Consider the following 27305-nt stretch of genomic DNA (forward strand, 5'->3'; position numbering starts at 1 on the left):
AAGCCCTCAGTTTCCCAAGCCATGGAGAGGAGGCAGCTCATCACGTTTGCTTGCAACAGGAGTGGGTGTGTGGATAGTGCTTCAGTCCAACACCCACCCTCTCTTGTTCCAGCTGGTGGAGGTTTCCTCAGTTAATTTCCCTGAGCAGCTTTATAAAGCCATTCGCATGTACAGCCAGTACATGTGGAATGCAGGACTACTCACATTTAAATAAACTGCATTGTTTTCTTCTCTTCTTCCCCCACACCTCCCAAGTGCAGACTTCCTGAGAGAGGAAGAAATGATTCCCAAGGATCAGTGAGAGGAGCTTTGCCCCTCTTTCCTTAGGCAGGCAAGCCCAGCTCTCCTAAGCGGCTGCTCCCCTTGTGCMAGGCAAGGCACGGGACAGCAGCAGCCTCTGGGCTACCTGGGCCTGCCCGCGAGGCCGGGGAGCTCATCCCTGCCCGCAGGTTTCCACAGCTCCAAGGGCAGCCGGGCACGGGTTCTCAGCCCCTCGGGCACTCCTCATTATTCCCCTTTTCTGTAACACAAACTGTTTTTTTTTTTCTTTTTTCCCCTCTTAGTCAACTGAAGCTACAAAAGCCCCATAGGAAGCTCCAGCAGTTGGCATGAAACCTGTTTTTATGTGACCACATTAGAATGGCTTCAGATAAAGTCAGAAACGCCTCAGTTGCMCTGTTGAAAGGCATCAGCGAGGCTCCTCTCCTCCGAAAGCGTGCCTGCAGCTTTGCCAGGTTGTCATTTACCACAGGTCTCACAGGGAGCATTTTTCTCGAGGCCTCAAACTCCTGTAATCAAGGAACAAGTTAATTCTCTTCGTTAATGCCGTTCAGTTAGTGAGGTGGTGAAGAGCTGCCAAGCTATCTTGTTACCCTGCTCAGGGGGCGCCCGGCTTGCAGAGACAACCTGCAGACGCTCCTGCCTTTGTCACTGAGAAGTCCCCTCCGCTTTCTCCTCTCGCCCATGGTTTATAAGGTGACTGCTGGCGTGTGACCTGCCCGTGGCTGTGCCCCACAGGGAAGGGCGCCGCACTGAGGGCCTGAAGGGCCCAGGCTGCTCCTGCGTAGGCCTGGCCCAGCCAAACCAAGCGGCAYGGCCCGAGCGCCGCCTCCGAAGGGGCCTCCGCCAGCCCCAGCGCTGTGGAGCGGGGCCCTGCTGAGCCCTCGAGCCCCTGCACGACCCCAGCAAGGCCAGCAGCAAAACAGCTCGTCCAGCCACATGCCCCTGTGCTGTTATATTTGCAAGGCAACACAACCAAAGGAAACACACATAATGCTGTAACTCTCTCGCACAAACTAAATCCCACCGGTTCATCAGCTGGGGRCAGTGGCAGTGAAATGAACACAGTGACTCTGCAGCAAAGTTTCCCAGAATAAGATTGCTCCTAAAGACGTCGACAAGTCACATTTTTTTYTCCTAGTTATAACTATTTAGGCAACTGACTTATTTTATTAAAGATTCTTCAATGAAAAAAAAAAAAAAGAAAAAAAATGGAACAGCTACTGCCAAATTCTCTCTTTGTCCTGTGCTCTTTGTTCTTGAGATGTTCATATAGGGCACCTTCAAGATGAAAGAGGAAAGTGCAAATCTGAAACAGCCACAACAGCCCAAAACCCCAAGCTGAAGCCAGTAGCTCCCCGGCATTACTTGGTGCTGGAATTTATGTGAACTTCCAAGGGGAAGCTGCATCCTACGACAATTCAAACGCATGTATTTTCAATTCAGCCCTTCCACCAAGCAGCACCACGAAGTTACTACACTGCAGCAAATGAAGCATAAAATAGATGCAGTCACTGCTCATTTCTAGGCACGGCCTATGACATCCACTGGCTTTTTTCCTGGAAGGACGAGCAATCCTAATTGTCTCTATCACCCCACTGCTAACACAGATAGCGCTGTCATTAACTGCAGCCTCCAAACATACCAAAGGCAAGGGAAAACAAAACTACTATGAAAACAGGTTGCAAACTGTTATTTTAACTGCAATTGCAGTGAATGAAGTGCAGTGAATGAAGAGACGCTTCCCTGYGTCTGTTTTAGCTACATCAATCTGCTGTTTATTACCGTATGTAACCATCCCTCAATACAATTTGTAACAACTTTAATCTGTTTTAAACTGGAGTCGGTTCCTGGATTACATGGTGTCACCATTTTTAGGGTCAGTCTGATCACTGCCAAGATTTTAAAGATAAGGGAGACACCAACAGAGAACACTTTTTGGTCCCAAAGTGGCTTTCTTCCAAACCTCTCTCCCATTTTGCTGCAGAAAAGTTCCTGTGTGTAATGGTAACAGCCTGGCTATATGCACTATATAGTCAAACTATATACAGGTTTTGCTCTTACCTGGCACCAYATTCCGCCTTCCCCAAATCCAATGCCACCCAAATGCCCTGAAAGAGGGACAGAAGCCTGACTTTGTGCACACCAGCAGTGACAGCTTTATACATCTAATAAACACTAACTTGGGCCTTCATTTTCAGAGCACCTTCTCCAGCCTYATCCCTCACAGGTCTTCCCTCCCCTCAGGCATAATCGAGAAGGAAGCACCTTCAGGGAAAGAGAATGTCACCAGATAACTCATCAGGATAACCAGCAAAGGAATTGGGARCCAATGAAACATCTGAAACACTGATGTGCCTCTGAAAGAGGGAGCACCCAAGGCAACAGTGCTGCCATTCTCCCTTTTGGAGCACAGTCCCGGGTGGGCAGAGCTTGTTTGCACTGAGGTTTTGTATCATAAACATGCCCATACCCACCTGACTGGGATTTTGTTCACCCAGGATTTCTTCTGTGCTGCCCAGTACATAAATTCCACAAACAGGTGCTGAAAATAACAAATAGAGTGAAATGTGCCTGTGTTCAGGGCTCAGAAACAAGAGCAGGAGCCTCGGTGCCCAGCACCGTGCAGCTGCCATGCTGCATCTATTTGCCCTGTTGGTTCCAAAACCTGCTCCAGGCTTCCAGGAGAGACCCTTCCACAGCAGGCATGTGTTGTGTGGTCCCCAATGTGCCACCTCCATGTGCAGGACACACTTCCAGCTTCTCCTGCTGAGGCATTTCCCGAGAGATGGCCAAGAACGCAAAGGCTGCGTCCCCCTTCCTCCCTTTGCTGTCTGCTCCCACCAGTGCCCCTTTCCATGGAAATCACTCCCTGCTTGGAGTCCCTCTGRCAAAATGTGACTCACCCCAAGGCAAACAAGCCCCGATGTGTGCAAAGCTTCAGCTGCAGGAGACCAGCTGCAGGGCCATCGATCACCGCTTGTGCAACCCGCTTGGTGCGCAGCGCAGGAGTGGGGCCATCAGCCTGGCAGCCACGACGTCCAGGGCTTAGGGGGTTAAACTGCAGGTGTGCGGAACAGAGCAGAGCCCCTCGAGCCAAACCTTGCTCAGCAGACGGCTCTGGAAGCCGCTGCTCTCGCCTACCCACAACAGGCAACGTGGCAGCGATCTGGCAGCGATCGCTTCCTTACCTGAGTTGCCAGAACCTGCACCCTGGTCCTTCACCCCTCACGAGCAAGGGGCCGAAATCCTTGAATATTGCCAGTCTGCTTTTCCACAGCGCCCCAAGGCATTCAGAAACCCTCTTCAAGATGCCCTTGTAGGAAAATGCAGACCACCCTTTGCAAAAGGAGCTGTGGGATGATATTTTTTCTATCCTGACTCACTTGAGAAATAACGTTGCAGCAGCACCAAAACACACATTCAGATTATTTTTTTCATGCCTTACAAGAACACGGAGCATCCTGCATTCTTGGCAGCACAATAAAATAGAGTTTGACAACTGCACTTGCAAAAGTCCAAAACATTGGCAAAGCTAAATCAACTCTATCCACACATGGATAGAGATATGTGATCCCACACAGTGGGATTAAGCTCCAAAACCAGGCATTCAAACACTGGTTTAAACACTGCGTTGTAGTTGTACAGCTAAAGCCAGATGTAAGAGACTGTGTGCATCTGTATACAGTGCTGGCAACTGAACTAGCTGAAATAGCCGCATTAGTTCAACTACTCTGCCTACGCATTAGTTCAACCACTCTGCCCTCAGGATCTCCAATTAAGATCCAGGTATTTTTATTATAAYCAAGAAAACACGACAGAGCGCATCCTGAAGACACCAGCAGGACAGAGAGGGATTTTTGAAAATAATGCCAACTTTTCTCTCAACATTTAAAATAAAATCTAGCACAGACTTTCATGCATTTCCTCCCAATCACAAAATGATCCTGCCCAACATTTCCTTCTGCTTTGTAACTTAGTCACRTCTTCGGATTTTTCCGTGCTGAATTGCTTTGGGTTTTTCAGCTCCTTAGTGTCTCCCTTAACAGCTACAAGGAATATAATTCACAGGCTCTAAATATGAGCTACTTTAAAAAAACTTAACATTTTATAGTTCAGAGAAGATTATACTTCCACTTCCAACCAGCAGTTAGTGTAGATTTTAGTACAATCAATGCATGTCAATGTCATGTTTCATTTTCATGCTTCATTTTACAAGGCCACTAATCAGACTAATGAGGTTGAATGTGAAGAAATCCCTTTGTCTCAAGCTGAACCGCCTCTAAAACCACATTTATAATGATCTTTCTTTGCTTATTCAATTTCTGTTTGCAAGTAATAGCAAAAAAAAAAAAAAAAAAAAAAAAAAAAAAAAAAAGCTGTACAGTGTTCCCCCCCCCAATAAAGTTTAAAGGAAGAAGGTAATTTTATTACAATCTATCTCCTTTAATTCACAGGTGCCAGAACTGTACCTTTACATAAGGGAGTCACAGTGCTTTCCAGTTCATTACTGCGTTGAAATAAGAATAAAACCTTGCGAACTGCTTTGGTGGGGTTACAAATAGGTTCCATATGCCCCACAYTGGTAGCACAAGATGGTCCAGTGAGCAAATGCCCATCTGTGGGCAGCAGGGAGTACACACTGCAATGACCCAATCCCATATGTAGGAGCTGCATTTCCATCCCCCAACCCCAGTGTACAATGTGTCCAGGACATGGGCACGAACTGGAACCTTCCCAGTAAATAAGCCCATCTAAAGTATGAGCCACACATCCACAGATAACTCACTGCAGCAGATAGAAATTAGAAGTGGAGATGGAAATTCCCACTCAGGGATCCGCTGCTGAGCTGCTGCGAGCTGGAATACAAATCTGCTCCTCAGAGCAGAGTTTTGTCATGAGGCGATACACGTACAAAGGGACTGACAAAGGAACAGACACAATAATGAGACTGTGCCACAAAAGACAACACTGTCAACTGTCATGCAACTCCARTAAACTGGAAGTCATGACTTCAAAACATTCTCAGCTTGAATTTGCGTGTTCTCGAGAAATGTTTTCACATGCTCATAAAACACACGCGATCCTTCCCTGCTGCTTGGAAAGCAATTCAGTATGTAGTATGTTATTATATTATACTTATTTATATATTTATATATAGATAATATATTATATATAATTTACRTAATATAATTTATATTATATCATATATAGTAATACAATATATATTATTAATATTATTATATATATTTATGCATATATAACATATTATATAAGAATTATGTGTGATTCTGTTATGTAATTATATATAATAGAAGAGAAAGTTAGTATATAATAGCAACCTGACCCCTTTAAATACCAACCTAGCAGCCCAGAGCATCTGCTGATCAAGTGGAGAGCACACTGCAGATTGGAGCCACAGAGTACTGCTCCACCAGTCATGTTACTGCCTCTGTCTCTAGAATAGCTCARTGTGATTACATATATATTACATATATAAGGTTAACCCACAGTTCTGATTGATCTGACAAATGCTGGATCTACCTTTAATAGTGGATGGAGAAGAGGGTGGGGTGTTGAGGTTCTCTTTCTTAGCTTGATGATATTAGAACAAACACAGTGGCAAGACATAAATCTGGGCAAAGCACGGCTCCCATTCAAATCAGGAGCCTACACAGAAAATCCAGGCGATACATTTCTTCCCAAACCTGGAAGCAAAGCACGAGAAATACATTTGAGCTACCATATGTACCAGGCTACGAACGAAGCCTTAGTCCTTCGTGTGTCACCGCTAAGTCCCTCAGTTGAATTCAGTGGGGCTTTGGAGGATGAGAGGCATGGAATGACAGACCACATCAATCCATGGAGAGGGGGAACAGATTTATCACGYCACCGCAGAGGTGAGCACTATTCGGGCTGCAGCTCTACCTGGTCACGTTTCAGCACTTCCCTGGGGGAAAGGAGGAAAGGAGGAAAATCTCTGGGAAGAAGGAGCAGTTGTTCACCACCTGCCCTGCAGCACAGCAGCCATAGGTGTAGCAGYACCAACACGGGCAGCCTAGCCTGGCTGCAGAGACATGGGAAGACCAGGCAGGACCACACACCGCGAGTCACAGAAATGGTCTCGTGGCTTCCACCTGAGCGGACACACACCAAGGAGCTTGTATCTCACCTTTTAAAACCGTGCCCTTACACTGAACAGCATCTCCTCCATCACTGCTTTGGAGCAGGAAGGAGATTCATACTAACTATAACTTCAACACCCTCTTTCTTTGCTTTTTGGCCACCTCATGCTGGGGTCCCTCTGCTGAGCAGCGAAGTCGTGGATGCCACGTGCCCCTCCACCCCTGCCTCTAGCCTGCACAGGGGGGCTGGATGTACCCATCCAAGGCACAAGGGTTCCACGGAGCCAGGGTATTCTGGATGTGTGAACGATGACCATCAGCCAGCCAAGCACATCCATGCACAACAAGGAGGGAATGGGAAGTCCTTTTGTCTTTCCACTTCACAGCAGACTAACCTGAACAGCTCTTTAGCAAGGTAAGTAATTGAGGACTGATGGATCTAAATAGTTTCAGGCAGAAAAAGCATCCTAGCTTCTGGCTAGCTTAAGTGATCTTATTATTAAGATATAATTAAAGAACAAACAAAACCTTGAACCTTTTCATGAATACTTCATAGATATAATAGGCTTCATAGGCTAGTTATTTTGAAGCAGAGCTTGTTCCATGGTGACAGACTCCCTTCATACAAAGGCTAGGGAAAAAGAAATTAATCTGTTGAGGATATAAAGCAGAATGGTGTCAGATTTCTCCCAGAGGTATTCGTGACAAAAGATGCTGAAGCCAACAAACTGATTAATAAGCTTAAACAAGTTGGTGGACTGATGACAGACAATGACCTCCCACAAGCCGCCCCTAGATGCAGGTGTTACTTAAAATCATCACGCGGCATTACTGAACTCGTGAAACAMCGTGCTCCCTCCCAGACCTGGGAAGAGAATAAAACTGCCTCCGCAGCTTGGTTCTGGCATAGCAAAAATGGACATAATTAAGGAGCTGGGTTATTCCCAGACTGTATGGTTCAAGAAGTTCCATTATACCTGATGCACAATAGGGGAAAACCATGCTCTTTCAGCAGCGCTTTTTAAGATGTCAATTCAGGGCCATCTCATTTAACAACAACGTCTCTGGTCTGACTATCCTTGGCTTGAAAGCAGGTAAGTCAGATTTCTGGAGGCACCGTGGTGGGAAGCTCAGAAAGCGCAGGACGCAGCGCAGAGCATGGGCCACTGCAACAGGCATTCAAAACAGAAAGAGAGCCTCAAGGGAGGAAATAAAATCCAGTTGGAGTCACCACAGGGACGGCGGGAGCGCTGGAAAAGGACGGCCGCGTTGCCCACAGCAAGGCCTCATGGCCTCCTCTGCGCTCCCGCACCTCCGTGTTTCCCTCCCGGGCCTGGTGCGGCCTGCGGCCCAGCTGGAAGGGCGGCCTGCGGCCCACGGGGCGGCAGCCACGTCGCTCGCCTCCCCGGCAGACGTGACAGGGGGCCGGCGGGCTCCGGGCGAGGGCCCCAGCTGGCACGGGGGCCGCGGGGCGCCCAGCTGCGCGCCCAGCTGCACGGGCCGCGCGCGGGGCGGCTGGCACGGGCAGCGCCGCAGAGGCAAGGACAGCGCGCCCGGAGTGCAACACCTCCCCTAAACCCACTCTTCACCACCAGCACGGTCATCCCAAGAGCCAGGAGCTCCCCACGGCACCGAGAGGGCCACGGAGCCCGCAATGCTCCACTGTCCGTCCGCTCCGGAGCCGGAGGATCTCCTGGGAATGGCCAGGACATCCCTGTATCAGCGCTGAGGCTGCGATTCCTAATGGAGGGGCCACGGGCGATTCCCGAGACACAGAAACAGGAGGAAGGAGACTGGAGCTCTGTGGGAAGAACTAAGGCCCAGGAGAAGCTGCCCGCACGAGTGCGGGGTGTTCTTTCCCCTGTTCTTTCCTGCCTCATGACGCCATTTGGATGTGAAGCCCTTGGCTTCAGGGATCGTCTCCCTGAATGGYATTTTCATGTCTCCCACCACGGGTCTTGATGCCACTTGCAGATCTACTGAAATTTCCATAAGTAAGAATAATACAAAAACTACCTAGACAATATGGAGGTGTTTACACTAGCCCGTGCCTCCAAGCATCATCTCTCACCAGCAGTGCCTTTGCCCTAATACTGCAACCCTGTTGGGAGATTAGCAATGCCCTGCATCAGCGTTACATAAGAATCCTCCAGATACCTGGTTTTCATCTCTTCGTGCCCATCCCATCTCCCTTACATGAAAGATCAACAAACGAAACAGCATTTTTCGCACAATGCACGCGCTGGCTGGAGCACATCCTAAGCAGCAGCAAGAGGATCACAAATCCAGAGCAGCCCTTTGCCCCCACTCCTCCCCTGTGCTTCCCAGGGCCTGGCTCTCTCCCTACATGAAGAAACATCTTGTGTCTTTGGCAGTTTGTGTCACTGTAGCTAAGCCATTCTTAATAGCCAGGCTCCCAAAATCTAATCCTAAACAGTGGCAAGATTTACTCCACTCGCATTACTTAACATACTTTAAGCCACACAAACCATGGMCTGGGGCCATGGCCAACACTGACACAATGAGATCCATAGAAAGTAGCAGACCCATCTTAGCAAGCTAATAGGTTTGTCCCTGCAAAGTTAAATGCTGAGCTGGTTCTCCAGCCCTTCTGCTGCTCCTTCACTATTTCTCACCCCGGTTATTCATTAGTTTTTAGAAATATTCCTTTTTTTTTAGTTTTAAGGTTTTACAGCCACTACATTCTGAAGGAAAATCAGATGCATAAAATGAGGGAAAAAAAAACAAACAAAACAATAAATGTGTCTCAATTTCATTTCAAAACCAACAACCATACACTGGAAAAACTGATAACCAACAGTCCACCAGCAAGGAGGTCGTGTTATTGTGCCCATCTAAAATGATGTGCTTAAATGCATTCTAGTTAAGAAGGGGTAATGATACAGGAATTTACAGTTTGCTAGACACAATGGTGAGGAGAAAAAAAAAAGGAAAAAAAAAGGAGAGAAAAAAAGAATCCTCCATAAACTTCCCTCCCATACACACATTCTACAGGCAAGATCTGAGATGCTCCAGTAAACTGTTAACTAAAGAGCAGCTTTCATATCCCAAAGTTACCGCAGAATTTAAGACAGAAGTGTTAAAAAAGAACAAAATAGTTTAACAACAATAAGAAAATTAACAATTTTTCAGATTTATTCTTGGAGCTTTCTGTTACATGTTTGTAGCCATCTACCCTTCCTCCATATTCCAGAGGAACACACAACACTAATCTGAGTACAGTTGGCTCCACTCTATTTATAACCTTTCATCAATACAGGAAATATTTTGTCTTGAGCTGTTCCTAGTTCCTAAATGAAACATTAATCTGATCACAAAGTCTTCCCAATGGTTAGACAGTGTTTATGCTTAAATTAAAAAAGTGTAATATCTAAACCTTCTGGGAGAATTAAGCAAAAAGCGGACATCTAACTCAACACAAGCGGACATCTAACTCAACACAAGTATTATACCATATGCTTCTTCATTAAAACAAGCATGCGACACAATGAAAGAAAAAAAAATAGAAGACGCATTTTCTTTATGCTTCTCCGTTAAACAACAGGTAAAATTACCTCATTTTTCCACACAACTTCCCTTCAGCAATACTTTGGACACCAAACCATGTGAGAATGATCTCAGCCATCCCTCTTGGATGGCTTAAAGAGTTTAGTCCCGGAAATAAGTTTTTAATGGGCTCTTCTCAGATGTATTCATATGTTCTCGCTAGCATTTGCCTAAGAAAAGTGAAGTAATGAAGCACACAAAGGCCTATTTATGTAAGCACATTCATGCGCAAACATGTGCAGGAATACCAAAGGCTGAGACCTCGGATCTCATTTGAAGGTGCAAAAACGTTATGACTTGGTGCAAACAAACTCCTAAAACAAGAGGCTCCAAGTACTGGAATTTTAACTCCCATGGTGAGAAACTGGTCTCGGTCATAAGGACCATCAGTTATGGTCAACATGTGGCTTCTGAAGGCAGATGCCTCTATGAAGTGTTTCGCATATTCATGCTGACAAGTCTGTTATGTAAATACACCTTCCGTCTCAGACATGCAAGGAATTGGATTAAATCACATTGAKCTACAGATACATCTCACAGTACGTAAAACAAGACCACTTTAATCATCATAATGGGAAAACATAACATGAAGAAATACTTTTCCTCTTCTTTGCACTACTCGGTCTCCCTATGCACGCCACACACAGGTATGTTTCACAGCCAAAGCCATGGATATCCATCACAGGGATGACAAAATGCAAGTGAACTCTGGTCTGGAGACTGCACCGTCCATGCTAACGCACAGTACAGTACAGACTTGTGCAGACACATATACAGCTCCTAATTCACCCCATCCAAAACCTTTTCCTGCATGGCATAAAATGCAAAGAAAACTCCTCACATTCTCTATTGTTCATAAAGTCARGTTTTGAAAACTGGCTTCTAAATTCAAAATACATAGAGAACACAGAAATAAAGCTTCAAAAATTGTCCATGTATCTATGGGAAACTCACACAATTTTAATTGCCATAGGGATTGATCTTCACTGAGAAATTGCCAAGATACCTTGTGTCCCTGTGGTTTGGTTTGTTTACAAAGGACAATCAGAGGAATTACACAAGCACAGGGGGAGCCAAGAAATCTTATACTCCAACATTATCACSCACTTTCCCTCCACTGTTTCAATGGTAAAGTGTCTGCGACCTTACACTTACACCTTATACTTCTCTTCCTCACAAAAGTTGCTAGCAAAGGGATCCCAGCTCCCTGAATTTTGAGTACCTGTGATGGAAGAAAAGCCTCTAGGTCATATTCCCACAATCCAGAGCTAGACTATTTGAAACAGATCCAGCTGCCGCTCCTAATGGCCCTTTCTGATGAGCATAAATCACTGACTAAAGATGCCCAGAAGGCTTTTTTCTACCCTCTGCAGAGCTGCCATCATTTTCCAGATTTCCTATTTTCCACTACTGATGCCATACATTTCTGTTATCACGGCCTATTGTTACAGCTTATATTCAGCACAAGCTTCCCCCATTTTCAYGCCCCTTTCCCCAGAAAGATACCAGGAATCTCTCCATATTACCATGAAATAGCCACCTTTGCCAACAGGTTGATAGCAGCTGCTCCTGAACATCTGGCTTAACCTGTTGCCAAGAGCATAATTATCTGTTGCAATACACAACTGCCTGAGATGTTGGCAAGCGACTCAGTTCTTGGTATGCTCCTTTTTAAAAAAAAAAAAAAAAAAAAATCCAAATATTGGAAAACCATTATTAGATACCACATAGGAATAGAAAATACTCACTCTTCTAGATATAAGTTTTAGCAGCAATCTTTTTGAGGTGTGACTTCATATGCATTTTGGGAATGGCTGTCAAGACTAATCTCTTTCTAGGCTCACTCTGCAAGCAAAGATGAGAAGTAAACTGCTCTAATTTTGAAGGACTACTCACAGCCAACACTGAGCAGCCCTGAAGAGCCTTCCTTGGGTGGTATGGTGGTACATACAAAGGCCTGATGGCCATATAACACAAGGTCATAACGAAAGGAGATGCACAAAAACAGTGGACTAGCTAATTTATTCCTAGCTTCACTTACTTGGTTGCACATTCTGGCCTTTTGCATACTAGGCAAAATCCAGAGCAGACCTAACTGAAAGCTTGAGTTTTGTGTTAAAAACTTGAGTTTTGTGCTCGCCACRGCAACTTCTGTGCAGCACGCTTGACTTTGGTAGTCCCATGGCTTCCGGCAGCATACTAAGGCTGGTTGTTTCGGCTGAAATCAGAATCAGATTTTCTTACGTCTGCAATGTAAGATGATAAACTGCTCCCATTGCAACATTTGATACAGTTTAGATGATCTCCTAAGCTGAAATTAAGGTTCTATCAGAGAAAAACACTCAAAAGGGAGAGGGTAAGTGAAATGCTAATATTGCTAAAAGGCTGCTAGAGAGGCAATTACTCTGCATTGCACAGTTTAACCGACAAACAAGGAAGATGAAGCTTATTCTTCCCCTTCACAGAGCTGGCTAACCAGCAAGCAGGTTTGCTTCCAAGTTCCTTGCAGCTTTTCTGAGCGGGAGCTTCTCATTATCAAATGTGATCATATTGTCCATTCTCAGACATCAGAGAAGGCCAAAGCCTTGCTTGTCTCTTATGGAAACAATGCACCTTGTCTCCCTGAATTATTTGTCTTTTTATTCATTAGGTTGTCTGTTTGTTCATTAGCTTTGCTCTGGGAGGAGAACAAGATATAAAGGCACTGCCTGATCCCTCCTTTACATCCTTTCCCACCAACATATCTGTCCTACCCAGTGAAAAATGGGGTCATCCATTTGGGACAAAAAAAAAGTCTCACCATGCCTGGTGAAAAATAAGCTCTCCAGTGCGTAATGCCAAGKTCGGACCCACAAGCCTAATCTAAAAAGTGTCTTGTTCCCTATGAGATTTGGGATGGGATATGCCCATCCCATGTGGACATAACCCTCCTCTTCATACTTCATGTAGGGCTTCTTGGAAGGTCAGAAGTATTCACCTCTTGCTCCTCTTGCTCTGTTCGAGGTTCCCCAGCTTGCACTTACAAAATGCAACCCCTGCTTGCTGAGAATGGAGAGGGGAAGGGAAAGAGGGCAGACACATGAGTCACCGCGTTCTCTCCCATGCCTGTGTTCTCTGTGGCTTCTCATGTGCTCCAAAGTATTTCGTCTCTATAAACCTCTTGAATTAGTCTAGAGATTCTCCTTGGGCTTACTGATCCTAGAAAGCTGAGCAGAYGATGTCTTTTCATATATAGGCACAGTATAAACTGTGCCTAAGTGTTGTGGAGACTTTGTCATATCTGCTTTGTCATAAAAATGAATAATTAAAATGACAAAAAAAAAATCCAGATCAAGTCAGAAGTGCACACAATATTTTTTTTTTAAATACAAGGCTGAAACATAAGCATCAATGTGGAGTTAGTTATCCAGACTTCTGTTTGCAGACTAAAATTAAATKTATCTTTTGCTCTGGCATGAAGTTCCGAGGTAGCTTGGAGAGGAAATAACACAAACTCTTTTGTCTTAGTTTTCCCTGGAGTAAAGTGAAAAACAAGCATAGGTCATTACTGAATATGACCAAAGTATTTAGGGACTAAAATGCTCTTTGTAGTATATCTCATGATAACGTGTAAAAATTCTCTTTCAACTTTAATATCCACAGTAAGCATCTAAAAGCAATAAATTCGAAGGATATCTTGCTAAACTCTGCTCCCTAATGCAGCTGTCATAGCAGAATAAGAAAAATATTTCTCAATCTGTTTTTATCACACATATCTACAATATACAAATGAATACCAATGTGATCTGGTATTGCTTTCRACACAAAAGAAATGTGGATGCAAGAACCACACCCAGATTCCATTTTACAAAGAAATTTTTCTAACCTCTTTCCAGGTAAATATTTCAGTTTCTGTCTGAAGTATTTCGGTTACTTCTCTCTGCCTCACAAGACTTCCTCATGTTTACCCTCCTCCCTTTTATGTTATTTTTTTATTAAATTTAGTTTTTTTTTTAATTACTATTATTATTAACCAACATCTAGCCCAACACAAATTTAGAAGTCTGGTATTTTAAATAAGGAACCAACTGGAGAAAAAATAAAAAATAATAAATATTTTCCTGCCAATGGCAAAAATTAACAACCAAACAGGTATTATGAGCCAGCAGATCAGATACTGTTATCTTAGGTATATGGCATTCATTTTTCCCTCTAATTATGGAATAGGATGGATTCAGTAGAGCACAAAATTATTTTCTTTTGTCAACAAAACCATGGCAACATTCAAATAACTTTTTGTACTTTTGCTTTTGTATCTCATGATACATCTGTTGCTTTTGGTAGTCATGTTTCAACTGTGATTCATGATCAGTGAACCAGGTGAACATGATTCATATTAATGCAGATAACCACATTCAGGCTTCCTGGGTACCTCATATACCTGTAAGATCATCTRTCTCGGGCTTCCAGGTTACATATATTGCTTAACCAAACTGTACTGTGCACCTTGTAACAAAACATCCTTCTTCCTTGAGGCCAAGTACATTACCAGCCCACCTCAATCCCTTAGTATTTAAACTGACTTTTCTGCCTCTTCACCATGCCTCTACCAGCAAGAGGCGCAAGGAACCCAACACAGGGCACTTGAGACATCCTGTGCTGGACCAGGCATGTAGAGTCTGAAGGCTGTGCCTGCTTTTCAGCCTCTGCTCTACCCCAAGGCAGCAGTCATTGCAGATAGTTATATGCGGATCCCGAGACACCGTTTGTTCAGGACCACGGCTGCATCGGTGCCTTCTCTACCTTCAGAGGTCTTCCAGTTCTCAAGGACACGAATGACTAACGTAAACTGGGCAGTAAAGCGGGAAGGAGAGAGAAGGTGGCAAGTGAAAAGGAGCCCTGGGTCTCTAGCAACTAAATTGCTGGGGCATGATCCAGTACCACAATAAAACAAAATCCCTTCCCTCCTACTCTGCAGAGTCTTGGGTTTCTATTATGCTTGCATAACTCTGGAAGTTGGTACCATATTTAATARAGATCTCTACTGGGGAGGAGGGATGGAAACAAATGTCCGAAGACATTGACAGAGACCTAAACAGCCAAAGTTTTCAAGGCTACACAAACACTCTAAGGAAAACATAGTACAACTGTTGACTGGCTTAGCAGCAATGGTTCTGCATTGACTTTCTGGAAATCCTCCAAAGATAGACGCATATTTACGAACTAAAGGCCTCTGTGATTGAGAMATACATTCTCTTGAATTGCTGTATTATTAATGGACCTTTTTGGTACATCTGCCTTGCCATCTGTGCAATTTTTACATATTCCTGTTTTCTGATATGGCCAACTTCAAAATTGCCCTCTAGTTGTTAACACATATTTTGGTCTCCTCTAGGATACAGTACAGGCCATGCTACCCATACACCCAAAATAGTTCCAGAAGAGATTCCCAACACTCAGACAYGATCCTACGCACATCTTTCATAGTGAATAAAGCAGGGTGCCTCTTCAGGCAAAGTTTAGGACTGTGACAATCTTCCTCCACTTAAAGCTGGCGTTTCCCAGGAGAAGAGTCAACCCACTTGCTCCACGCTGCACTGAAGGCACAAGCCAGACGTAAACAGTGGGGACAAATCTGACATTTAGCCCGGAGAAAAGGCTGAGATAGCAAGATAACATTGATACAACACTGGAGAAGGCTGGACGTCTCCTCATTTATGCAAGGAATGGCATGAGTCTACATTAAGATGAACAACTGTAACGTCTAGGCCACATCCAAATTCTCTTGTGAAGGAAATTGTTCCTAAAGCTGAAATAAGGCCAGTTGAAGTACTAACAAATGCAATCTTCTAGTTCCCTCTGAGATTTACCACAAATTAAGGAAGGCACTTCCTCCTCTCTGGGGAACACACTTCATATTGCTACATCTGTTGGGGCTTATTCAATATTGTGCTGAGTAGCAAAGAGCTGTGCGCACTTTTGCAATGCAAATACCTTTTTCTACATCTCATTTACTTGGCTCTGCCCCATTTCCAGCCCAGGGACCTTACCAGAATCTTCTGATATCTCTGTTTTCACCCTTGCTTTCCGCTGACTAAATATATATATTTAAATACATTTAAAAAATATATTTATTATTTAGTTACAAGCACATGTATATACACACTATGTGCAACCAAAAAAAATTGCTATCGTGGGCATAAATGGAACTTCTTGGTGCTTTTACTGATGTGTAGAGTCCACATCTCCCAGAATACATTCTCCAGTCAAATGTGGTAAGAAATTTGTGATACTAGAGAACACAACAGACAAATCTGTATTACAGCAAGAAGCCACCCTTCTGCCCCTTCTCTACAGTTCCCCCTACAGCTACATAATTCTAAAAAATGTAAAGACAAATATATATAAAATAAAGGGTGGGCAGAGTATTTGGGAGTGTTTTTGTGTTTGTGGGTTTGGTTTGTTTTTTTTTTCTTCAGTTTCAAGCAAAGACAGCAGATTGGGTATGGAGAGCTCAGACAAGCAAACATGTTACTCTGGTTGCCGGGAAATACTCAGAAAACACCTAGTTTGGATTTCTTCATCCTTATGTAAATAACATAAGTGCTGTATTGAAAAGGGTACACAAAAATACTGAAATCTTAAAGAAATCAGGTAGGCAAACCAAATTTATGCAACTCAATACTAAAACAATGCAAGGATGGAATAGTTGAGTCAAAGGAATGACAATAATTGCTTACTAAAACAATAACAAGAAAACCCTCTACACTTGAGATTTAAGAGAGCAGTTCTCACAGAGGCTTTGTCTGCAGTCAGATTAATTGCTGAAGAGGAAAGCCCTGCCCTGTCCTTGGCATGCCAATGGTGACAGACACTCACCTCAAACTACAGCACAGCATTCACAAGGTGCCTAAGTTACTCCCTGTTCCACTCCAGGCCATTTGATGGCCTCTCTGCAGACACTATCCCACTGCCTCTTTTTCCTCTGCCTCAAAAGAAAAAGGCAGAGCTCCTCCTGCCACTGGAGAGCGTGCAGGGTTTGGAAGGCCGAGCTGGCTCTCCTGGATGGGGATAGCTAACGGAAGGGGCCGCCCCTCAATGGTTGCGACCCATCTCCATTTGAATAAAGTTGCTTTACTGGTCCCAAACAACTTGCTGCACCAGGTAACGACTTCTGTGTATTCTGCCTTTGCCCATGTGGTGCAAATTCCACCCTCCCGCTGAAGATGGGACCAGATGCTGCCTTCAGAGTCTCCTATGCTGTGCTGGACAAACCTGTCTTTGGGGGGTCTCCTGCTTTTCCCCTATTCGCTGCCTACAAGATTTGCTGGGTTGTACAGCCATCAGGAGCTTGATATTCAAAGAATCCTGAACACTGTAAACTGCTGAGAGAGGCACAAGGCAAGAAGGGAGCATCTGAGGTTTCAGTGTAAGGAGAGAGAAATAAAAAGGCGGCACAAGGGGAGAGCCACGAGGTCTCTGATGGAAAACAGAACAGAATGTGCCCCAGAAGCTCCTGAGACCAGGCTCTTTTGGCCTGGGAACCCGATGAGTCACAGAGCACTTGGCCCTGGCAGGACAGTATCACATAGCTCTGTTTGCTGCCACACAAGCGGACCCATTGCACACGCACAGTGCCGAGGACCCGACTTCCAAGAAGCTCTGGCTTTGCCGTGGACAGGGAAATCTGCCGTCTGCCCTGGAAAGGCCAAAAACTGCACGYGAGCTATCCAGGATAACCCCTTAAACACCTTTAGGGAGCAGATTTCAAACATTCAACTTCCAGGTAATTTATGTCCACTAAAAGTCCTGACTAGGGGTTCGAAAAAAACACAAGGATGCTAAAGACAAAGACAATCTAAGGGGCAGGACCACGGCTTTATTTTTTACAATACGTTTTCAAGACCTTTATTTTACAGACACTCAGTAGAAAGGATTTGGGAGCTGTGACCCAAGACTTGAAAGAGTGCAGGAGGTCAGAGCRATGCTGACATCTGCTTAACCTCACACCTCTATTTCTGTTCCTACTACAGCTATGACTGTCACTGATTTTAACCAGAGTCACAACTTTTCATACTAAATCTAGAACACAGAAAAATTCAACTTCCAGCTGTAGGCAGAGGCATTAGCAGGAAAAAAGTGAGAAAAAAAGAAAAAAAGAAAAAAATTACCAAAAATTTAACTTTCTGTACTTAATTATCAGCATGACCCATCTTTAACCCAAACTTTTTGGTTAATAGGTTTCCTGTAACCATCATGTGATTAGACAGCTCTTGCACCTGTTAGCATATTTAGGCATATATTTTAGTGTTAACGGCCAGTGCCTCTTTCTAAATAAGCCACAACTACATCTTAAACTGCTTAAGTCAACTTCCTCAAGCAACCACAAAGTGAGAGGTTCTCGTGGGAAAAAAAGAAAAAAAAAAAAAAAAAACAAAGAAACAAAGAAAGAAAGAAAAAAGTGCCAGGCATCAGTTTTCTGTACAAGAAACCTCAATGAACTATACAAATTATTTTATCAGAGGAAGAGAAGAAAATTTGAAACCCCCTGACCAAAATGGTGAATATCCAACATGGAGGGTCATAGGTGGAAAAACATCTTTATCTACATTTTATCTTCACTTTGAAGTGCTGTTGCTTTAACCAGTTTATCATAGATAACAAGAAGTTTTTCAAGGGTAAACACAGTAATATTGTCCTGAAAAGCTCACAACAATATATCTAATCCCGGTGTAGGGAGCAAGCTGAGCCCTCCTGGGGCAGGGCACCTCACAAAGTAAATCTAACGCATGTTAGTACCTGGAAAATAATCTCAGCACTCTCTTCCTCCCTCTCCCTGTGCTTCACAAAGCATTATGCTATTTTCTTCTTCTAGGTTACACTTCAGCGTTACAAATTTTGCAACCCTAACTTTTGTTCTTTCCCATTTGACCCAATCCTTATGTGTATTTATGACTTTCGTGGAGCTCTAGTAAGACAGAAGGTACCCTGAAGAGGCCAGGCTGCATTTCACCTAGCCAATTCCCTGCCCCTGGAGAACATCCTCCTTTTTGGAGGATGCCCTCCATCCTCCAAARCAGACAGCCTGGGAGCCCAAGGGGACAGGGCAGGCAAGGCGTTTCCTGCCTGCTTCCTTCCACCACTGACCTCTTGAGTAGAYGGACAACTGCATTTAGGGTGGCTCTCACTGAGAAGCCTCCTGCAGATACCAGCTCTATTGACTTCCGTTGGACTTTTCTAGATGCACTGACAGACACCCACAGTGTGATCGTGCTGCACTCTCCCTGTTAATGGTCACTCTCACACTAAGAAAATGCTTTCGTTTGTGACCACTGGTGCAAAGACATGCGAACCRCTAGACTTAAGGGCCTTCTATCAGTGCCGCTCGCAAGACGGTACAATTTTTCAGTGAGGACAAGACCCGAGATGCTATCAGATTATGCTGCAAACTAATACACATTTGCATKTCCCCGGCGAGCTCTCGCATGAGCTCCGAACAGCCACAGCCTGCTCAAATTGAGAGCGAGCCTTGCTTCGTAAAAGGCTGCTCTGTGCTGAACAYGCAAGCACCACCCACCACTGCACGAAAGAGAGGGTCGTGTTGTATGCCTTTCTTTCAGCTAATTTGTTWGAAAAAAAGATGCCATTTCTGCGTACGGAGAGGGGAAGGCAGACTTGTTTTCAGGTCTGACACTTGCCCAGACTGCTAAGAAGGCTGGTAGTTTGTAGAAGAGTTTGATTACTAGATGATAGAGGAGCAGCGGAGAGAATCCRTTGCTTTTCCTTACCAACCCACAGGACAAGCAACCTACCTGCCACAAGGACCAAACAGGGAGCTTGTCACACCAGCAGCAGCAGCCAATAAAGCTCTTCAGCTTTTGTGCTGAAATTGCGTTAACCTTCTTTCATAAACATCTTCTATCTCATCTTCCCTCGCAATAATTTACTTCAGTGCATCATTATCACCTTTGTAATCTGCTAGTGAGAGCCCATATGTGGTTACGTTGCCCTGGCACTTATTTCTTGATTTCTAGATTCGAGATTGCTGTTTCTTGATTTCTAGATTCGAGATTGCTGTATCTGCTCCACATGCTAGTTATAGTTTTGTGCTTAGAGCTTGGATAACAATTTTAAGAGAAATAAGAGAGTGAGAGAAGAAATGCYAATATGGAAAAGCTGCTATGCTGCTTTGCCTTTGGTTTCACTGCATCATTTTTCCAAGCATGATGTGTTCATGTCTCAGATGCTGAGAGTATTGGGTGGCTTGGAATTGGCTAACTACACACTCACGTCTCCCTGCTTACTCACGTCTCCCCTATCCATTTAGGAAGGTAAAGAATGAATTCAGGTGCTCTTTTCTGAATTATTACTRCTTCCATTGATATTGGAGGAACTCCTCCACACCACAAGGATACTTCAGAATAAACTCCTTTCCTCAAYGGATACATATGCAACAGATGACTGCTTCAGCTCTCCCCTTCCCAAGGCCATTCTCAGCTTAAAAACAAACTCCTGCCCTTGACCTGTTCTTTCACACTCAGAGGCAGTTATGCAGCGGCTGCGATCCTAGCAAAGCTCTGGACCTTGGATCAAGGCAAGGGGGCAACAGTAACCAAGGCAGAAAGAAGCACCTATTTCCTATGGGAAAGAGYAGGTGCGCTGGCTGTTGGTGGGCAGTGGATGCCGAGGGATGGGGCTGCCCCCGTTATTCACCCTAGGGAGGCCTCAGGCCCCGGCGGCGAGGGGAGCCGGACACCAGATCCCACCACACTCACGGCCGCAGGGCCTGCGCAAACAGGAAAGGCCAGGCCAGCGCGGAGCGGCCGAGCGCCCGGGCCCGGCACCAGCTCCCCGCCGGGGACAGGAACAGAGCGGCAGCTTCCACAGCCCCCTGAGGCCCACCGGGATAACACCACTCCGGCATCGGTGCTTCCCAGCCCGGGAGAAGAGGCAGCAGCCACATCCCTGGAGCTGTGGCTCTTCCGTCTGGGAAACGAGGCTCCGGCAGGCAGCAACAGGCAGGGAAGATGCACAATGTGGTAGTTAAGTGTCATACTCCAGCTTTCTTTGCTCCAAATCAGGTGTTTATCCCCTTCTGGGATGAGCTTAAGGGATTTGTTTTGCACTATGAATTCGTGACTACTCCTCCCATGTAAGGGCCTATTTTTGCCACCAGACACCACCGCAGTGTTTAGTTACACGGCTGCTAAGAAAATACTTCCATTTTTAACACTAATAAAAGAAAAACTATAGCGCAAAAACAGCAAGCCAAACGCACAGCCCTGTTACAACGCCTTGCCTGCGACCAGTGGCCACACGTCACCTTGGGAGCTATTCTTAGTCGAGCAAGACCTCATGTGATGGCAACCGCAGCCACCGAGGGGCAGAGACCTGGCGAGTGCTGCAGCCCCAGGCCCATCTTCCTACTGGGAAAAGTCACCAGGAAGGGTAAGAACAGGGAGATGTGAATTTGCTCCTCTGGGTCCTTTTCTACAAGATGCCCAGGACATCACTCGGCATTGATAAGCAACGCACAACATCAGCATTGCAGGTGGATTTGCATACAGGAGCAGCTTCTGCRTCACCCCCAGCAGCAGATCTCACATCCCCAGGCCTATCTGCTGTTGCTAATGCAGGAATAAATAAGTGGTTTAATTTTTTTCCCTAAACACAATAGAAGGATTTGGAGGAGGGGCTGAACTGCATCCGAAAGCACAAATGCAGTTTGCTGTCAAGCCTCTGGGCTTCTTCCTCTTCCAGAGCTAGTATTCCTGAGCTAAACAAAACACTCCCCCCACGCACCACCAGGAAAAAAAAGATAAATATATATATATAATATTCATACAATTGTTACATATTCATATATGTAACAATTATAAATATACTTTCATTTGCCTCTTCTTGCGATTCTCTCAAACACAAGCTCTAAGTGGGCTGCCTTACACACATGCAGCCTGTATTAAGCCAGAAGAGATTAATCAGGCTACACCTGGGCAGTTGGCTGCACACACTGACTGGTACCACRAGCCAAGTGCCATTAACCTCCCAGGCACATCGCTGTTGGACCATAACACCCAAGCTGTCATGTCTCATTGTTTCATTAATGCAGTTCTGGAAAGCCTCTGATAAAGTCAGGGAAACTGTTGCCTCAGAATTAGCAGAGATTACAAGATTTTCCCCGTGGATACTGAGGAGAAGAAAAGGGAGGTTATTATAATAATTTGAGAGGCATTAGAGATAACTGCGATAATTTTGCTTCTGATCTAAAGCCCGCTGAAGTCAGTAAATAGGCCCCTACCCTTTTCTTCTGGAACAGCTATTTTATTATTATAAATACAATTCTCCCCCACTCATTTCTTGAATTAAATTAGAAGTTGCCTAGCCCAGAAGAAACCTGTAATGCATGCACCAAAATATTTGCATGGCTGGCAAGCTCTGTCTTTGAATCTTCATGAAAGGCATATAATTGTATTTAATACAATTTATTTGTCATTAAAGAAAGAAGCTTTGATCTAAACATCTTTGCAACAGAGATCCAAGCAAACTAAAACTCCAGGTCTATTTTAATGCAATGTGTATTTAATATTCATTCCTTATGTTATTAGGAAATTTATTTCCTAGGATATTATATAAACATCGTGAAGGGGTAAAATGTTATATAACTTTATTAATGCCTGAAAAGTTGTGGCTTGGCTAGATTTTTTGCCGTCGTTATTTTTAAGAAGGGACATTCTCAATTAATTCAAGCACAAAATCTTCAAGACAAAGATTACTGGTTGCACCAGCAGCCTGGAAAGCTTAAAAAGCATCTAGCCAAGTAGGTTTCCAGTGCTCTACTGGGTCCAGAACACAACTCACAAATATAAATAAAGAACTTAGCTGGGAAAGAAGGAAAAGGAGATCCTTTAAAATTGTAATGGGAACACTTTCATGAATGACTTTAATGCCAATGGCAGCTTGTCTGCATTTAAATAACACTCTGCAGTGAGCACATGGTCAGGACAGACATTGCACTTACTGCTGTCCACAAGGGAGGAACCAGGAGAGCTGTTTTTCTCCTTCCTTTTTTAGTTTATTCAAGACACGAGCAAAACAAATGCTCCAGAATGTGATCAGTTAAACAAAACAAAGCAAAAAGAGACAAACCTCAAGCTCGATAATAGAAAAAGCTGGAGGGAGGTTCCCCTGCCAAATGCCTCCAGGAAACTTTCTGTGGGAGTTGGGACACTCATCTCCCAGAATCCAGCTCATAGTGAGGAATTACAGTAGGCCAAGCCAAGAAGATGGTAAAGAGGGGATTTGGAAAAAAAAGGYGGAGGAGGGATGAAAATTCTACTGGTTGTGAAATGTGAAATATTTCCTATCACTAATTTGAAATACATTTTTAGGAGAAACTAGTAGGAATTCATGATTACTTAAAAAAATCAAAAATCATACTTTTTGACTTTCAAAACAGCTTTTACTCATGTGAAAATTTGTAACTTTAATTATAGTATTAAAAAAAAAAATCACAGCAGCACGGTCACAACACCCACACTGGATGTCACATCTGTATCTGCAGCAGGCTAGCCTGCCACATCCCAGATGCTYAGGGAAAATGTAGGACCAGAGCAAGCACCTGGTGAGGTTTTACCAGATCATTCTCCCAGTGTCGACTGTGAGACTCCTTAAATCTGGGGCTCCTGAAGCCATGTGAACTTCTAGCATCCCCAGCCTCTGCTCAGCAGCTTAGACATTGCTACAGAGCCCTGTTTGTTGCTTTCAACCTAAGCTTAAGAATTGTAATGCCCTCTGAGTCTCATACTGTAAGAAGCAGTAAACAATCAATTCATCATCTCCTCACTTGTGGTACTGAGGGATTTTTCCCAATTGCATCTTTCCCCCCAAAGCAGTCTCAAGCTAATCCACTACAGGATAGAAGCCGGTTCCCCTCTCCAAAAATCACAGTCGTTCTGTTCTAAATCTTCTCCGAGTCTGCTCTATCTTTTATGAYGTGAAACAACCCTCAGACATTTTCCATCCCATCCCAGGAAGCTTCAGTGCAGACAACAGCAAAACCAAAGACTCACTGAAAAAACCGTAGAGATAAAAGCAAAATTCAGATATTCTCCTTGATTTCTCAGGAAAAAAAAAAAAAAAAAAGGAGAAAAAGCGCTGAGTCACCAAAAAAGGCTTCTGTTTAGCTAAATGTAACTTCTAACAGAATGATGCTAGTTTAAATTACTGTTTGTATGAAGATCCTCTTTTTCCACCCAGACGGACATGGAAATTGTTGTGCTGTAAACACCAAGCTCCCTTAGAGCGCCTGAGCAGGAGAAAAGGGATGGGGCCCAGGGGATTTACATTTCTAGAACACCCTGGCTAATTTCACCCTGTCTCAAAAGGGCTGAAATACAATTGCCAGGCTGCAAAACGTCCACTCTGTAAAGTCTGTTTTCCATTTGTTTTTAAGCAAGAGGCAGCTCATGCCTTTGAGAGGGTCCCAAGAGGTAACCTTGGGCCTCTTGTCCCGAATGGAAGGACTGAATTAGCTGCTTCTCCAGGCATTTTCCACTCCTTTCCTTACATTCATTGTGAGCTCTCCAGGGAGAGGAGCAGAGGCAGATGAGGAAATCATGTGTCCGAGGACAAGGGGGGGCTGCAGGGATGGAGACGTCAGGGTAGGGGCTCTGCCCTGGTCCCCTTACCACGGATGGGGCTGGTCCGGCTGTGCCTGATGCAGGGAGACAACCGCAGCCTCCGGCRAGGCCGAAGGGTGACACGGGTCTCCAGCAGCGGCTGAGTCGGGGAGCCTGGCTTAACCAAGCCGGCCTTTGGCACTGGACTTAGGGACCGGCCACAGCTGCGATGACATTTAGGCAGGGGGGAAAAAAACCCTAAAAACCTGCAGACTCCGCAGAGGCGGCGATGAAGCGCTCATAGGCTGCATTCTAATAATTTCTGTTTGTACAGCTTTTAAGGAAAAAAAAAAAAGGCAACTAGAACTAATTCCTTTCTGTGTGGGAATCTGCTCTGGTTTAGCTCAAAGGTCACTTTAAAGCCCGCGTGCATTTACAGTGCAAGGCAAATATTTGTCCAATATACAGGCGGCTGCTCCCGCTTGAGAGATAAAGGTTACAGGGGAGGAGGGGAGGCAGGAAAGGGACAGGCAGCGCGCGGGGACGGAAGGAACCGCGCGGAAAAGCCGGGCTGGGCCGGGGAGCTGCGCTCCCGCTAGCGCCGACTGCCACCTCCCGGAGGAGAGGCCGGCCGGAGAGGAGCCTCGGCCTCTGCGGGCACCTCCGGCCTCCCCGTCCAGCCTCCCTTCCTCCTGGCGCGGCCTYGCGCTCTCCGCTCACTTCCCACAGGCGGAAGAGCCTCTGCGAGGGTACCCCTGACCTCTGCTGGCCTTCAGAGCCTTTCTGGAGGAGGAGCCAAAAGAAACAAACAAAAAAGGGTGTTCTGAATAATACACATTTTTAGAGGCTGCCCATCCCATCTGCTGCTACCACTTTTTGAAACCGGCTAACGGATTCAATCACATTTGACACAGTGGAAATATATCAAATTAAAAAAAAAATCTCAGATAGCTTCCTTMTAATTAGAAGCTGACAGATGAGTTGTGTTCAGATTCATGGATCGTTTCAGGACATTTTTATATCATGCATGAAACTTGATTTCTAAAGGTGTTGCCTTAGGATTTTTAGAGGAGCTCCACCTTCAATCTGACATCAAAACAGGTCATGAGGTTTCAGAAGACCTCAGTAATGCAAAAGCTGAGCTCCTGCAAAAGTCTTCACCACTTGTGTTGAAGYGGAAGCCATTGAGTCAGACATTTCTACCACCCACTTGCCCCTCTCACCATGGCAAGGTAGTGGCTGCAAGTAAACATTTTATCTCAAGGTGCAATCTTTAGTTGGAGCCCACTACAAGAACCCTGCCTTTTTGCCCATCAGTTTTTCCTTTGTTATAAAAATGATCTTCACACAGGCATTGGATGTCTCTCGCTCTCTGAGACAAGGCACTATGCACAAACCTGACAGAGAGGGCCTGAATCAGCACCTCGAAGAGTTGATGTTTCATCACCATAAGAAATGGCCCCAAGGACACCATCCTTCAGAAAGTTAAAAGCCTCTAGATATTGCCCTTATACTGCAAGAAAGAGAATAACACAAAAATTCCAACGTTCCGCACATCTCCTGAAGCAACCCCCAGCTTTTTGGGAAGACACCTCCACCAGGCTGCTGCCTCCTTGTCCTCTTCCACTTGCTCCTCAGCAAGCTCAGTGTCTCACCTGAAATGTGCTTAAATCCCTCTACTTAGAGGTCACAACACCGGAATCTGAAAACACCAGAAAATGCTCCAAACCTCTAATCTTTAAAATGCAGTAAGGCACAATAGAAAACACTGTTACTGATGACTGACTAGCTAGTTACTTCTATTTTTGGTAGAGATGAGCCGAGTGAACCACAATCTCCCGCAGGATTTCAGAAATCGTAGCTTATATACAAAATCAACACACAGTCTAAACCTTGCAGCAATAATCTAGGTTAGATCCAAATCGAACACCATACTCAGATGGTAGCAAAGTGTCAGAAAAATAGCCTTAAAGCAAAGCATCAGAAAAATAGCCTTGAAGGATTTATTTTATCTTGACTTACTCTAAATCGCCTTAGCAAAGGATGCTCCTAAAACTCTTTCCATTAGGCTAGCTACTTATGAATTGARGCCTTAATTACTATCCACTCACTCTGGGCTTCTAAAAGAACATGCTCCCACCACCTTGAGAACATTCTCCAACACTGACAGAGTATGAAAAAGAGAACACAAGCGTGGTACCACTGGTTCAACCACTGTCTGGATTATTCACTGTACAGAAGGAACACAGGAGGTCACCTACTTCACTCTTGAAAAGTTGATCCTGTCAGGTACAGAAATTAAGAATATGCTCTTCTTTTAGCAGGGCCGATTTTAAAGCTTGGCAAGATTTTGTAAAGAGTTGATTTCCTTGCTTCTCCTGAAGCAAACATACAAACAAACCCCCTTAAAAAAACAAAACAACCGTTTTCTCCATTGAAATTACTGTAAACAGACAACAGATGCCACTTCAGTGAGCTGAAGATTACTGCTTGGAATACATGATAGTTAAGGGCTTTTTAAAATCATCATCTGGTCCAGACAGACACTGCAGTCAGATCAAACTGGGATGATCCCAAATTTCCACCATTTCACCTTCCTAAATAACATGAACCCTGACAACCATAATTTTCATCCAGATATGATCTCCCTGATCCCCTTCATCAGATTACTAAAAATATGTTATTTAAAGTATTTGAATAGAATTGGATTTTAAATTATCTTTGATAGGTTAGGAGA

The 27305-nt window shown here is 44.6% G+C and overlaps 1 long non-coding RNA gene across 1 annotated transcript in view; it reads right to left on the reverse strand.

Annotated features, from left to right (window-relative positions):
- The window catches only part of LOC112953247, a 31946-nt gene that overhangs the window by 1657 nt on the left and 2984 nt on the right, over positions 1-27305 (reverse strand). The window lies entirely within an intron of this gene.

This window comes from Nothoprocta perdicaria, unplaced genomic scaffold, assembly GCF_003342845.1.
Source record: "Nothoprocta perdicaria isolate Ctin4 unplaced genomic scaffold, notPer1 scaffold_43, whole genome shotgun sequence".
Lineage (NCBI taxonomy): Eukaryota > Metazoa > Chordata > Aves > Tinamiformes > Tinamidae > Nothoprocta > Nothoprocta perdicaria.